This window comes from Eschrichtius robustus, chromosome 19 (genome assembly GCF_028021215.1).
Source record: "Eschrichtius robustus isolate mEscRob2 chromosome 19, mEscRob2.pri, whole genome shotgun sequence".
NCBI classification, from domain to species: domain Eukaryota; kingdom Metazoa; phylum Chordata; class Mammalia; order Artiodactyla; family Eschrichtiidae; genus Eschrichtius; species Eschrichtius robustus.
In genome coordinates this window covers 6624866-6641026 of record NC_090842.1, presented here as the reverse complement: position 1 = coordinate 6641026, position 16161 = coordinate 6624866, and positions in this window count along the sequence as shown.

Sequence of the window (16161 nt, the reverse complement as noted above, 5' to 3'; positions counted from 1 at the left end):
CATCTATATAAACTGAAGATTATTTTACCTACAAGGAAAAGGAAAGTAAAATGCTATTCATGTTTTAATAGGAGTATCATTAAATTTTATATATTTATATGTATAATTTTGACACTTTTATGACATTAGATCTCCCTAATGAAGGACCTAGTTTCTATTTCCATTATGCTCAAAATCTTTTTTATGTCATCCAATAAGATTTTGTAGTTTTATTCATATAGGTCCTATGGCTCTCTTGTTAATTTTTTCCTCTATTATAATTTTTTTTTTTTACTATTTCCATTTTTAGGTACTTATTGCTAGCATATAGAGGATCTGTTTTCTCCTCAAATTCTTCTTATACTCTTGAATCTTATCAAATACTCTTGTTAATTATAGAATTAAAAAAATAGCTTATGTAGGCATTATAGATATGCAATCAAATCATCAGCCAGAAAAAGAGAGTTTTACCTCTTCTTTTCTGGTTTTAGGTCCATTATTTAATATTCTTAATTTATTGCATTGTTAGAACCATTTAGACAATGCTGACCGATTTATTATTGATGGTAGGCATCTCTGTCCAGTGTTTAATTTTTATGGAATTTTTTTCTTATTTTAAAACTTGTTAGTAACTTCTGTTAAAAAGCATTTATCATATTTAAATGTTTCTTTTTGATTCTTATTTTACTTAGAGTATGTATTATAAGTGGCTGCAAGAGTTTATCAAATGTCTTTTCAGCATGTGTTAATATGATCATAGAGTCTTCTCCTTTATTGTTGATGTAATGACTGGTGGTAATAAATTTTCTTATACTACAAATTGAGTCTCTAAGGATGAAGAGGAGTCCCCCTGGAGGGAAGGAGAAGAGCATATTCGACATAGGGGGGAAAACTATTAATTAAGGGAAAACAAGGAAGTTATGGTTAAAGTTAGACATAAAACAAAGCTCTCCAGGGTTTGAAGGCAGGCAGTCTGCCATGCAAAGTGGGTAAATGAGGACACTCAAGTGTGAAGGCTGAAGTTCCTGAGAAACATGGTGGCTATTGCATATGTGGTCATGGGGGTGTTTTCTGCTGGAGGTAGGACTGGATGCCATATGTTCAGTAACTGGATAAAGGCTCATGGGTAATGGAGAAGCAGGAAATGCTCCAATGACGAGTGTGAACAAAATATCCAGATATCCAGTCAGAAAAATACAAGCCCATGGGGAGAGAAAGTGGAGAATTCTTTGGCCACCAAGGATGGAAAAATGTACCTACTGCTTAGTGTCAGATAGATGGGGGATTAGAAACTGGAGATGTAATCAGATGAAAGACTGAAGTTGTTTCTTGTGGGTGAACCTTTTTTTTTTTTCTTTTTTGGCCGTGCCACCTGGCTTGTGGGATCTTAGTTCCCCAACCAGAGATCGAACCAGTCCTCCCTGCAGTGGAAGTATGGAGTCCTAATCACTGGACCGCCAGGGAATTCCCAGAATCTTTTAAACTATGTGATTTTCATGTGCAGATACTACCTTTTAACTATTTTCAGGGCTCAGCATAGAACATCCTATCCAGAAGTTGCTGAGTAAGTGCTTGATGGAGGCATGTGAGCCCAATTTGGGCAATAGGAAGACGGAAATGAACTAGAAAGAGAAAACCACTGATCACCAAACATTAGAGTTTGAAGAAACTTTGAAAATGCAGTCATTCATTTATTCATTTATTTATTGTTTCATGTTTATTTGATACCTACCATGTATCAGCTGCTAGGCACTGGAAATACAATGATAAATAGGATAGACAATGTCCCTGCCTTCATGGATCTTACCTTTCAGTTTGGAGTGAGATAGGTGATTACTAAATAAACAGATTAGACAATTACAGGCTTTGAGAAGTGCTTCTCAAACTTTCATGTGCGTATGGGTGACAGGGAATCTTGTTAAAATGCAGATTCTGACTCAGCAGGTCTAGGGTGAGGCTGAGATTCTGCATTTCTGACAATTTCCTGGCTGATGCGGCTGCTCCTAATCCAGGGACCACACTTTGAGGATTGGCGAGATCATGAGGATACAGATAGAGAGTGATGGGGAGACACGGTGGTCAGCAGAGGCCTCTCTGGAGAGATGCTTTTGAGCTGAGTTCCACAGGAGCACTCAGGCCAGGCCAGACACCGGTCCTGCAGACTCCTGGAGAGTGTGTTGTGGGTGTGACTGGTGGAATCCACTGTTGTCCTTGACAGAGGGCCTGAAAACAGAGAAGTGGTGATGAACTGAGGATGATGAGGTTGAGAGGAGATGGGCTTGTTTCTGGGAAGTGATGTGCCCAGGGCCACTGGAGGATGTAAGTGGAGGTGCTTGGAAGGCAAGCCGGGAAGTAACACTCACCAGAGGGAGAAAGAGAAGGAGTGGAAAGTTGTGTCTCAGACTCAGATATAGAGGCATTCCAAGGAGAGTGAGAGTCTCATTGGATGAGGCTGGAAGGGTGGGTGGGGGCCAATCCAATAAGAGGCCCAGTGGCTTCTTAAGGCTCTATTTATAATGCTGGTGTCGGTAATGGGGCTGGTGTCCACTTACGGGCTGCCTCTGTTGTCCTCAGCTCTTAGGGCCTGCAACTGGCCACCCTTTGGCAATATGGCCCAGCTCATTGGCCATGTCAATCCTTGTTGTTTGGCTACAGCAGGAACCTTGATTACTTGGGTGATATGGAAATTATTTTCCCTGGGGGGCAGAGGGCAAAGTCATCCATAGTTAGCTGTAACCAAGATGCATGTGTCTGCCGGCATCGCTGTTGGGATAGTTTGAGGGGTGGGGTGAGCCAGCCTCTCTGTGACTTCTCCACCTCTGCCATCCCAGCTCTTTCTGCCTGACTCCGAGGGCTCCACCAGCAGGCTGGACCCTGCTCCGAGTTCCTTCTTTCTTGTGAGAATAGAGCCAAATTGTACCACTGTCTTTACACAATTTCTCCTTGGGTGCCACAATGAGGAAGGCTCTGATCCTAAAGCTCACTTTACACCGAAGTGAAACTTGCCCAATAATTAGGGCATCCAACCTTTGTTAAGTATGTATCATGCACCAGGTGCAATGCAGTAAGTAATTTCATCAAGAATTAGTTCCCTTAGGGACTTCCCTGGCGGTACAGTGGTTAAGACTTTGCCTTCCAGTGCAGGAGGTGTGGGTTTGATCCCTGGTCAGGGAGCTAAGATCCCACGTGCCTTGCGACCAAAAAACCAAAACATAAAACAGAAGCCATATTGTAACAAGGTCAATGACCTAGAGGGGTGGAATAGGGAGGATGGGAGAGAGGCTCAAGAGGGAGGGGCTATGGGGACATGTGTATACCTATGGCTGATTTGCTTTGTTGTGCAACAGAAACTAACACGCTATTGTGAAGCAATTATACTCCAATAAAGATCTATTAAAAAAATAAATGGTCCACATCAAAAAAAATCTTAAAAAAAAAAGAATTAGCTCCCTTGGACTTCCTGGCAACTCTACGAGATAGAAAAAGGGGAAGAGAAAGGAAGACTCAAAATAAAGATGTGTGTAGCTTTAGTCAGCAAAAAATTAATCCAACAAATTTAGATTGAGCCCCTACCTCATACCAGGTAGAGCTGACAATACTGGGGAGATATCAGTGGACACACAGACAAAAAGCCCTGTTGTCACTGGCTTACATTCTATTAATAGTTAGGAGACGGAGGTTATAAATCAAAGAAGGAAGCAAGATATAAGCCATATCAGAAGGTGATGAGTGCCAACAAAGGCAAAGCAGGCAGCGGGAGAGTTGAGGAGGAGGGTTGCCTAGACAGAGAAAGGCTCCATGAGACTGAGAGCTTCTAGCTGAGGTTGAAAGAGGGGAGGGAGGGTGAGCAAAGGCCTGAAATGAGAGCCCCACGTGTGTCCAGTGATCTATAAGAAGCAGGGTGTGGCTGGGGGGAGTGAGAGAAGGAGGCAGAGAGTGAAGTCAGAGGGACAGGGGATGCCTTTGGAGGCCTTGGGCATGCCTTTGGAGGCCTTGGGTGGGGGCTTTGGCTTTACTCTGAGTGAGGGGAAAGCCACTGAGGGTTTTGAGCAGAGGGGTGATGATGCTGGCATCATTTTTAATGCATCTCTGGCTGTCTCATCAGGATGAGGGTATTAAGGAACCAGGATCGAGAATAACACATTATGGGAAACATCTAACTTCCACTTTCCTCCACTCTTAAAATGCGCTTGAGCTCCATCTTCTAGGATTCTCAGGAGCTCGAGAGAGAGCAAGTCCATAAATAAAAATGGGTACCGGATTCAGGGTGGAGCGGTGGGGGCTACCCGCTCCCCTCCTGGAATGTGCTCCCCTCCCCTTAGGCTCCCAGCGCCTGCACACCTGGGGCGTGTTGATAATGCTCTTGATTATGTTTGTTCTCCCAGCCTCCTCTGAGTTTGTAGAGTTTTCTATTTGCATACTTTCCCTGAGCTTTTTATGATTATCTCCCCAACTTTACAGTCTGCCCCATTATTTAAATGAGCGTGAGGTAGATGCAAAACTGCCAGCTGGATGAACATACTGCTTTGGTGCTGAGGAAGGTAGTGTGGAGAGCGTGTGGAGCCACGGGCCTTCCTTCTGCCATCTGGGGTCCATGTAGCTACCTGTGTCCCTACATAGCCCCCTGCTGCCCCCTGTATAAGCCCTGCGGTCCTGTGTCTTCAAGTTCATGGACTCATGGGGACCTTAAGGGGAACGTTAAACAATGACCACAACTGTCCACATGAACTCTGACTGGCAGCTAATTTGTAGATGTGCTGATTTTTTTTCCATTGGCTTGAAAAGACTCAATGAAATATCTGGGTTTCATTCTCCTCCCTCTTCCTCCAAATTGTTTGTTTTTTAAATGCACGTAGATGATGCATTCGTCAAATGCCTGGTGTGATACTGCGTACTTTGTTACTGTGTTCCGTCCTCACAACAACTCTAGGGGTAGGAATTATTGTCTTATGTACCAGATGCAAGGAGGCAAAGAGAATCACCATTGCCAAAATTTACAAGGTAGTAAGTGGAGAAGGTGGGATTCAAAATGTGGTCTAGCCTGTTCTTGAGCCTGTGGTCTGTTCTGTAGTCCTCCTTCTTGGGTGTGGGGTAGAGGAGGCTGGACATGCACAGGAGGGAGGTGAGGCTATATCCTGATTTTCCCAACTTGGCCAGCAAGGACAGCGAGGAGGCCAGAAGAGGGAGGGGCTTGCCCACCACCGCCATCTCTGCCTTGAAAACGATGTGGGTAGCAGCTTTATAAAGTTTCTGCAGACAGGCCAAGACAGTGTTATGCTGAATGACAGAATCAGGATCACGAAGATCTCAGTGGACTAGAATGAGGAGTTGAATCTAGTGCAGTGATATTTAATTAATTTAGTAAATGTAAGATTTGGCCCTGGGGTAAAAATATTAACCGAAAAAATGTAGGTGCAAGAAAATCCTGCCTTAGCTGGATGGATAGCCAACAAATATTTACTGAACACCTATTCTTTGCCTGACTTTAGGGTTACAGCAATAAACAAATCAGGTACAACCCTTGTCTCAGGAGGCCAATATTCATGTGGGCAGAGAGAAGCAAACCTAAGTAAACAAAAATAGATAGTAAGTCACCAGTGTTGATGAATGCTGGGATGGGATGGGGACATGTATCAGGTGATGTGAGGGTGACAAACAGAAGAGGACCATTTAGTTAGTCTTGGGGACTTTGTAATCATGAAGTGCATGTTAGTGGCTTCCAAAGCCAGGTCTTCAAAAGGGGGGCTAGAGTGCTCCGAAGTTTGCCCCATAGTTAGGGAAGGAGTTGTTCATTCTTTCATTTAATACATACTTGTGCACTACATGGCAGGTGCTCTCCTAAGCACTCGGGATAGACACTCTTTTAGGGAACATGGGCAGGGAAGAGCTCTCTGGGGACATAATATTTGAGCAGAGACCTGAATGAAGAGATGGAACAAACGTGAGAATATATGAAGAATGATATCTTGGCAGCAAGTACAAAGGCCCTGGGGCATGAAATGAGTTAAGAGTGTTCTAGGTCTAGGACAAAGCCTTTGTCCCTGAAGGGAAGTGAGCAAGACAAAGGAAGTTGGGGAATGAGTCTGGGGAGCAGGCGCGGTGGATCCTGTGAGGCCAGTGGGCATGGGAGGACGTTTGGATTTTTTTATAAATGAGAGGGGAAGGACAGCACCATGGTCTCTTGCAGCTTTAAAGGCCACTCTATGCTGCTGTGTGGAGCATAGGCTCTAGCGGCAAGGAGACCGGTTGTGAGGAGGGAGTGGAAGGGGGCTTGGATGAGGCAGTGGATTAACAGCAGCAGTCCTAAAGTCCCACCCCGTACCTCATGTGGCCCAGGCAAGCCCTCACTGGCACACAAGCTGCTGAATCAGGCTTCCTGAGGCTCCTGGGGTTAAATGTCACTTGAAGAACAACCTTCTTGGTCAAGAGAGATTTCAGGCTCTTGGCCATAGTGACTTGTTGGTCTCAGCCCACGTAGTGCTGACTATTTATAGCAATGCTTATTTACCTCACATGTAGGTTTGCAATTAGACATACTCAAAACAGGCTTTTCTCCTGATGTTCAAGTCTTTGTGTTTTCTGCTTAGTTGTCATTCTTTCTGTTTTCCCACTGGTACCACCGGGCTCCCTACCCCCTGAGCTCAGAATGAAGATGTCTGCTGACAGATTCCTAATCAATACCTCGAGTATGTCCAGGAGTCCCCAGAGGGCGTTCCACATGGGCCCACATGCAGTCTCATGCTGCTCTGCCCAGAGCTGGACATCCTTGCAACATCCTTGCTCCATACTGAGATCCCGTTTTCTTCTTCTGGGAAACAGAGCTCTGCCCTTGAGGCTGCCTGTGTCCCAGGGTGAAGGGCAAGAACTTCGCGTTCTTTGCACAGCTCCCAATTCCCTGCTGGTTCAGCCACTGCTCTCCACGCAGGCGTGAGGAGACCGCCCTTCCCTTGGAGCCTATATACCTTATCCCTTTACTTCTAGTTATGCCCTTGTCTCTTATGCAGGGACACCGCTGATTGCTGAGTCCCAGGTGGAGGTGGGCATCATGCCATGCCTTTCTCAGCTGCCTGACTCTCCACCACATGTGTCCCTCCTTCATTCAGGAGACCAACAGCCCTCTTGCATATCAGTCCATAAGAAATGATTCCCGGGGACCGAGGATTGCCCTGCCTCTGTGTCCAATTTTCACTTAGCTTCATCTGAAACCCCCCAGCTCGGTATCTCTCTTTGGAATCTCATTTGGAGTTAAACTCAGACTATTCAGTATTATTGATTATGTTTTATAGGTCCCTAACTAGACTACAAACACCTAGAGGGCAGGATCTGTGTCTTATCCATCTCAGAATCCCCCAGAGAGATTAATGCAGTGACTTATTTATGGTGGGTGTTCAGTAAGTATACACTGATTGACTGGCTGCTGTGCAGGCCCCAGGAGCTGAAGGGCTTCTGGGAGTGTTTGTCTCTCAGCCTATTCAGTTGTAACAATAGATCAAGGCGAGACTTCAATTATCCTTCACTTTCATTCCCAAACTCTCTTCTCTGTTCATTCTGTTGAAAATGCCTGGTGACAGAGAGCAAGACGCTGAGAGAGACAGAATGCTTTCAGAGCCTTAGGAAAGCCGTGTAGCAGGAAGGACATATTTTAAATGAAGTTATTTTCCACCAAGGCTAATATTGTGCTTCAATTCTTCAGGCTCTAGTGAGCTCATCAACAATGTTTGCCTTTAATTTTACCATTTGTATTCAGTCATATGTTACTTGCTATGTTTCTGTCTAGCTTCATTTTATCAAAGAGATCTTAGGGCTTTCATTGTCTTTGAAAAGTTGCTTTAAGATGGACGAGCATGGATATCTATCACGTTTAACTATCTCCATCACATTCTTCAGTCGTCTGTTAAAGGATAAATTGTTCATATACTCATTAAAAAATGGAACTTTTGTTATTGAATGGAGGAAGGAAATTGCATATTGGGTTGGGGTGTGGGGAACCATCTGCCTGATTTCCCTCTGGGAGGACCCTTGGCCTTTCCCTGAAAGAGCACATGGCCAAGGCCCGGGGAGCCTCTTGCTTGCAGGAGAGGAGAACCTGTGTTCTCTCAGAAAGGATTCCATATAGCTTTGTGAGAGGTTCTCAACTCTGGGGTGAGTGTTAGAATCACCTAGGGGTAGACGCTGGCACCCCACCTACTCTGGCCAGTTAAGTAAAAATCTCTTGTTTGGGGCTTGGAAACTGGCAATGATGCAGTTTTAAAAGCTCTCCAGGTGAGTCTGATGTGCAGCCGGAGGGGAAGGCTACTGACCTAGACCAGTGATTCTGGGACAGTTTTGTCCCTAGCAGACATTTGGCCGTATCTGGGATATTTTGACTGACATTTTGGTCCTTGGGGACTGCTACTGGCATCTAGTGAGTTGCGGCCAGGGACGCTACTAAACATCCTGCAATGCACAGGGCAGTCCCCCACTGTGAAGCACAATCCAGTGCAAACTGTCAACAGTGCTGAGGTTGAAAAACCCTTCCCTAGAGTGTCAGCGAAGCAAACACACACACATACACACACACACAGTTGTTTGAGTGTAGATATTTTTGCAGTTACATTACCTTCTGTTTGTAAATACATTGCGGTTCCCAAAGCAGTTTTAAACACTTCACTGGATTTGATCTTCAGTATGACCCTATAAAGGAAATATCACCATCTTGATTTTACAGATCAGGAAACTGAGGCTGAGGATAGTGAATGACTTCCCTAAGACCACACCACCTCAATTCCTCAGTTAAGACTCTTTTCACTAGCTGAAATGCCAAATGTGTGCACAGACATCTCCCTTGCCCCGTGCCCTTCTCAAGGCAAACAGTGTAACTCCTATAATCAGTCCTCATTCCCACTGAGCCCAAGTGCAGCCTCAGAATCTTTCTCAACACAGCACTCCAGGCAGTCCCAACTGATTGGGGTCGGCATGTGAGTCAAAGCTTGTTTGTCACATAGCCTCTCCAACCTAAGCACGGTACCTCTCCCTGAATTAAGCTGATCTTGTTGAAAGAGACACGAAGGAGAGTACTTGAGAGTAGGAGGGTCGTTGAGCGTCTGCAGGTGTTCAGACAATCTGTTTGGAAATTGCGGTGTTAGCAGCATACGCTCCTGCCTGAGCCCGTGAGGAAGCGGCAGTCTCCCTAACCCTTATATTTCCTTATAACTTTATTAGCGCATTTTGCTCTCACCATATGCCGCTAATTGATACACAAAGGAAGTGCACACAGTTGTGTTCTTCATTTGGTATAAACGAAATATTTCGCCTTCTTCTTGAGCTTGCTAGGCTCTCCCTTTCAAGCCTTCAACATGATATAATTATGAGAACGTGATGAACTATGATTCATGAAGCGGGCAGGGCAGGAGCCGGTGTGTGCTCAGTTTGCAGAGTGAAGAAGCTAGAGGCGGCAGCCCCTGCCTGCACCCTGGGCACAGTGAATTGTGGCATGCACAATTAAATGCCTAATGCCTGTACGCGCTCTGCAGTGGGAGGGGTGCAAGCAGAGGAAGAAAAGCAAGCACAATTAGAGACTAACTTCTCCATCTCCCAGGCAGGGAGGTAATGGAGAAGATGCAGGCAGCTCAGTGGATCATTTAGCACCGTCCTTGGCAGGCAGAAGTACAAAACAGGGCACTGAGCAGCTGCTCACTGGGGCGTATGCCACCAGTTTCAAAAAGTTGTATGAGTCTCTTCAGAATCAACAGGCCTCTGACCTGGCTGTGCCACCCACAGGTATCCATGGACTCAGTCTCCAGCATCAAACATGGAGAGCTCATCTTATAATTCAGGTGAGGAGATGGGTTTGACCTGACTGGTCTCATTTTGTCTTTGGCTCTCACCATGGGGCTGCCTGGCATGTGGGTCCAAAGGCACTCCATTATGAGGCCACACAGGTGCTCTGCTGTTATGTGCTTCCATCATAGTGGGGAAGAGGCGGGGTCAGGACACCCTCTCCTGTTGGGTATGCAGCCACAATGCAGAGGCAATATTCAGGTGGGTCTTGGTAACAGGACAACTCACAGCCTCCTCACCTTCACCAGGAATGTGGCAATAGACTTTCCATGAGTGGCGCCTGCTGTTGCCCTGGAGTTCTGGTGCCCACCCTGGCTGTCCCTTGGAATCACCTAGGGAGCCAGACTCTATAGAAGTTTCTCTCTTGCTCTGCTGGGCTAGAATCTCCTAAGGACAGGGATTTTTGTCTGTTTTGTTTATAGCTCCACCCTCAGATTCTCTATCAGTGCCTGACACTCCATGAATGAAATTTCACCTACTACGTGTCAGACCTTGCTACACCCTTTCAAAGACATCCTCTACCATCATGGTTCTGTAGTCTATTGTGTATTCATTCTTATTTTTATGGTTGAGAAAATTGAGGCTGAGATAATTAATCTGCAGAATGTTATACAGCTGCTAAGTAGCAGAGCTGAGACTTGTACTAAGTCAAGCTCACAGCAAAACCCAATCTCTTTTGATTCTGGTGCTTCCGCTCTTAAGAGGAATGGATGAGGTAGTGTGAATGAGTTTGCGCACCATCTTCCATTATGGTAGACCAGTCATTTTTAGCAAACTAAGTGGTTAAGAAAATGCAAAACTCCTCATGATATGGTATTCTTGAAAACAGCATTTCTAAAACTGTTCTTGGAATAGGCATCCTTTGGGTGTTTCATCAAATATCTAAAAAATAGTTTTTTTAAAAAAAATTTATTTTATTTTTTTATTTTTGGCTGCATTGGGTCTTCATTGCTACACGTGGGCTTTCTCTAGTTGCAGTGAGCTGGGGCTACTCTTCATTGCGGTGTGTGGGCTTCTCATTGTGGTGGTTTCTCTTGTTGCGGAGCATGGGCTGTAGGCGCACGGGCTTCAGTAGTTGTGGCACGCGGGCTCAGTAGTGGTGGCTCGCGGGCTCTAGAGCACAGGCTCAGTAGTTGAGGTGCACGGGCTTATTTGCTCCACGGCATGTGGGATCTTCCCAGACCAGGGCTCGAACCTATGTTCCCTGCATTGGCAGGCAGATTCTTAACCACTGCACCACCAGGGAAGCCCTAAAAAATAGGGTTTAAGCAACAAAGAATGTGGGGATTACCATCTTTTGAGACCTTCTCCCAGGGGATCACAAGTTCATATTAGCATAACAAAGGCTCTGAGCAATCCTGCACTGAAGAACTCTCTGCTTAATGCAGTATTTGTAAAGTCTGTGTCATCAGAACCTCTCCTTTTTTCTCAAAGACAACCTACCAGTAGTTCCCAAGGCATTGGTGGCCCATTTACGACAATATCATGATCTGGAGACAGCCTGGAATGTGCTAGTATGTCAAGCTAATAAAAATAAAAGGCTCAACAAAATGCAAACATGCTCATATTAGCAAGCAGATGCTCCAGTGACAAATCTGACCTTGATTGATAAGTTGGAATTGATTCAACACTCTTAAAAACAGGGCTAAAAAAGTCTTAGAGATTGAACTGATACAGAATTTTCACCGAAGAATTGAAGAGTGTTGAGAATCCTAATTCATTTCAAGCTAAGTAATATTAGCCTCCATTTCACAGAAAGAATCATTTGTTCCACAATGATTTATTGAGTGCTATTAGGTGCCAGGCTCTGCTGGGCATTGGAAAGACAAGATTAAATGAGATAGGCATGGTATTGATCGTCACAGGGTTGGCAGGTTTGGGTCTTTTCCCTTAGGTGGTTCTGAGGGGTAGTGAGGAAACAGCTGCTTTCCTGTCTCTACTCATATCCAGTTCACATCCCTGCCTTTTATTCAGCCAGCCCATTCATTTATTCATCCAAGAGATCTTTGTTTTGAGCACCTACTATATAGCAGGCACAGGTATAGCAGTGAATGGTACAGATCAAAATCCCTCCCCTAGGGAAGCTTTTTCCTATTGGAGCTTATATTCAGATTATTCTATATTTACTTAAAGGGTTGCCATCACCCTGAGATCACACCTGGCATCTCCTTAAATGGAAACCCAGAACCATCTCACTTGTTCAGGGTCTTGGATCTCATCTACTGATCCAAACCTTCCTGGTATGACGTCCTGTTATGTCTTTGAGACCCACTGATCCCCATTACTTGTTCTCTATTTCCTGGCCCTTCAGGCTTAACTTTACCTTCCTACTACTCCTGGCTGATTGATTTATGCAGTCCTAACACCTTTATGGAAATGTCCTAGGCACTGAGCTCCAGACATTGTACAGGACAGGGTATTAATACTCGTATTAGTCAGGTTTCTCTAGAGAAACAGAACCAATAGGATATACATGGACAACCACAGAGAGATCTATGATGAGGGATTGATTCATGCAATTATGGAGGCTGAGAAGTTCCACAATCTGCCATCTGTAAGCTGGAGCCCCAGGAAAGCCAGTGGTGTAGTTCTGGTCCAAACCCAAAGGCCTGAGAACCAGGAGAGCCAATGTCCAAAGGCAGGAGAAGATGAATGTTCGGGCTGAAGAAGGGAGAATAAATTTGCCCTTCCTCTGATTTTTTCTTCTGGTCGGGCCCTCAGTAGATTGGATGATTCCCCCTGCATTGGTGAGGGCAGATCTTCTTTTCTCAGTCTGTGGATTCAAATGCTAATCTCTTCTGGAAACAGCTTCACAGACACACCCAGAAACAATGTTTTGTCGCAACTTAGTCTAGTCAACATGACCTGTAAATTTAACCATCCCAGTTCTCAAGGGACACAGAGTGTGGTGAGGGTGAGAGACATGAATGATACGATGAATTTGGTGATGGAAGTGAGCACAGGGAGTGAGCACAGAAGCAGTCTGGGCTTCCCAGAGGAGGTCATGCTGTATTTGAACTTGAAGAGTGGGTAGGATGTGATGTGGAATGACAGGGGGTGGCTTGAGAGGGAAGAGGAAGACCTTATAAGTCGAAGGAGCAGGAAGAGCAGACGCTGGAAGAGGAGATAGGAATGGAAAAGGAGGCAGGGCAAGACCATGGCTTCACTCCTCCTTTCAGTCTTCAGTGATGTGTTGGCTGCTACCTTCTGCTCAGCACTGAGCTGAGCTCAACTTCAGGATGAAAATGGTGACTGTAACAGACTGTGTTCCTCCCAGTCAAATGAAGGAGACAGGAACAAACCTAGACTTTGTGATGAGTGGTGTGAAACACATGAACATTATTTAGTGGAAGAACAAAGCAGCCAACTGGGGGCCTACTTAGGGAAGAGGGGATCTTAGAGCTGAGACCTGAAGGTTGAAAAGGAGCTGACAGGGAGAGCAGCGGGACAGGCAATTCAAATAGAGGGAACACTGAATGGGCAATGAATGGGGAGGGACTGAGGGTGCTGTTTAAGGAACTGGGAAAGGGTGCCTGAGTGAGAGTGTGGTGGGCAAAGAGAAGCGGGCAGGCAGGGGCCAGTCGTGCTGTGTGTTTTGGCCTCTGTGAGGCATGTGGACGTGGTCATGAAGGAGATGGGGTGATGCTGGAGGGATCCAATCATATTTGCAGTTTCAAAGGATAGTAATAATAATAATAATAATAATAACAGCACGGTAGGTGATATTAAAGGAATTACTGATGATTGTTTGGGTGTGATAATGGTGAGGTGGTTAAACAAAAAGCCCTTATCAGTTAGAGGTTCATACAGAATTATTTGTGGGTGAAATGATGTGGACTTTGCTTTAATATATTCCAGAAAGATACGTAGGGGAAGAGATAAAACAGGGTCGGAAAAATGATAATTGCCAAAATTGGATAAAGGTACATAACGGGTCGTAAGTTCATTCTATGTTTTAGGTATTTGAAATTTTCCATAATAAAGTTTTTTTAAGTTGAAAAATAATCATATGTGGTATGTGCTCAATAAGTGGGAAATTGTTAATAATAACAGTTGCTTTTTATTGAGCATCTACTGCATGGAAGTTTTTGAATTAATGACTTTATTATTATATACATTAGCTCAGGGGTCTCCATGCTTTTTATTTTTTTAATTAAAACTTTTAATTTTTAAAAAAATTTTTAAAAATTAAAAAAGTTTTTTATTTTTTGGCCGTGTTGGGTCTTCGTTGCTGCGTGTGGGCTTTCTCTAGTTGTGGCGAGAGGGGGCTACTCTTCGTTGTGGTGCGCGGGCTTCTCATAGCGGTGGCTTCTCTTGTTGCGGAGGACAGGCTCTAGGTGCGCAGGCTTCAGTAGTTGTGGTGTGTGGGCTCAGTAGTTGCGGTGCACAGGCCTAGGGCACACGGGCTTCAGTAGTTGTAGCATGTGGGCTCACTAGTTGTGGCTCACGGGCTCAAGAGTGCAGGCTCAGTAGTTGTGGCGCATGGGCTTAGTTGCTCCAAGGCATGTGGGATCTTCCCAGACCAGGGATCGAACCCGTGTCCCCTGAATTAGCAGGCCGATTCTTAACCACTGTGCCACCAGGGAAGTCCCTCCATGCTTTTTAAATTGTACACCCCACCAACAAAAATGATGTTAAGCACATATCACCAATATAATTACGCTTGATTAGTTGCTTACACAGTGTCAGATGGTGCTTTTTGAGTACCTTATAAAACATACACAAAATGAGAAATTCTAAAAGAATGAAACTAACTTGGAATAAATAATATTTAATGTCTTGCTAATTGTGGTAGCCTTGTACTATTATTAGCTAACGTCTCCAAGCACAAGATAAACGTAGAGAAAAAATTGTGATTAATAGTAGTTGTTGTAAATCCATATTATAAACCATTTTATGATAATTTCCTTTGGATGGGTGAGGGGCGATGTTTTGTCAGCTCAGATTATATTATCATTTTCTTTACCTATCATGGTAGCCCGTGAGGAAACCTTAACGAAGTAGAAGAAAGGTGAATTCTATCATTTTTTGCGTGCTCATTTATACTTACCTTGTTAGCATGTTTTGAAATAGATCCCTAGCAGGATTTTTTAAAAGTCACTTGTCCTTTTTGTGCACTTGCTTAAAAACTGGTTATTATAATCCTTAAATCCGTTTACCTGGTCTCACATCAATTGCCACACAAGACAATTTGCTCAAAGCAAATGAACGAATGAATTTGATCAAAGCAAGTGAATGTGTTAGCAGCTAATCTGCGTTGTAGAGGAAAGAAAAGAGCTGACACACAGATCAAATATGGGTGTCAAGCGTCTATTCATACAATAATATGAGTAAAGCTTCATTTCCTTTTTTATTTTGAAGTGAATTAAATAAGCTAGAGATCAAAATTCTGATACCTTCTTCTTGCATCCCGCCTCAGAGTGCGCACGCTCCACTTCGGAGACCTCTGCATTTGTGGAGTTCTCACCACAACCATGTAAGGCAGACATTACTATCCTCCACTTGGCACATGAGGGAACTGAGCCCAGGCAGGTCAAATGATTTGCCTGAGGGACATAGCTGTTGAGAAGCAGAGCAGGATCGTAACTCAGGGATGCCAGACTCAAAGTTCCTTACTTCCTAATAATGGTGCTGGCTGCCAGCCGTAGCATTGACCATGGGCCAGGCAGTGGGGTGGTTCATCATAATCCTGGTGTTATAGAGGACAGAGGGTCCGCAAAGTAACTTCCTACAATCAGGCTGGTCTATCTGACTCTAGAGTCTACTTGTCTGCTTATGAATCCTAGTTCACCATCATGCAGCTTGGGCAAATGACTTTCTCCAAGTCTCAGTCTCCTCACCTTAAAATGGGCCAATAGGAATGCCCCCCACATAGAGCTTTTAAAAGATCTGGATGAGACAGTGGATGAAAATGTGACTATTACCTTTAACTTTTTTGTTCTATGTACTCAGGGTGATGTCATAGAATAGACTTAAATGAAAAAGAGCCAGAGTTACTCTCAAATATTAATATATGGAATGAATGAGTGACTGACTGAATGAGCTGCCCCAGTAGTTCCCACATATTCTCAAACAGACTCTATGGCTGGAGTCTGGTCTTGCATTTTACCTGCAGTGAATCTGCCCAGGGCCCCATGTTCTCTTGGGCAGGGGCATGGTGATTTCACTTGCCTTGTTTGAATCTCATCCAACCTTACTTGCAGAGGCTGGAGCCCAACCTTTCTCCTCCTGTCACCAGCAATAAAAATCAGGCTCATCCATTCTTACTACTGAGTCAGGATACCCAGAGACAAAAAGGCCAGCATGGACATTGCTTCCAAATTTATGTGACAGGATGACAAATAATGTCTTGCATTCTGAGAG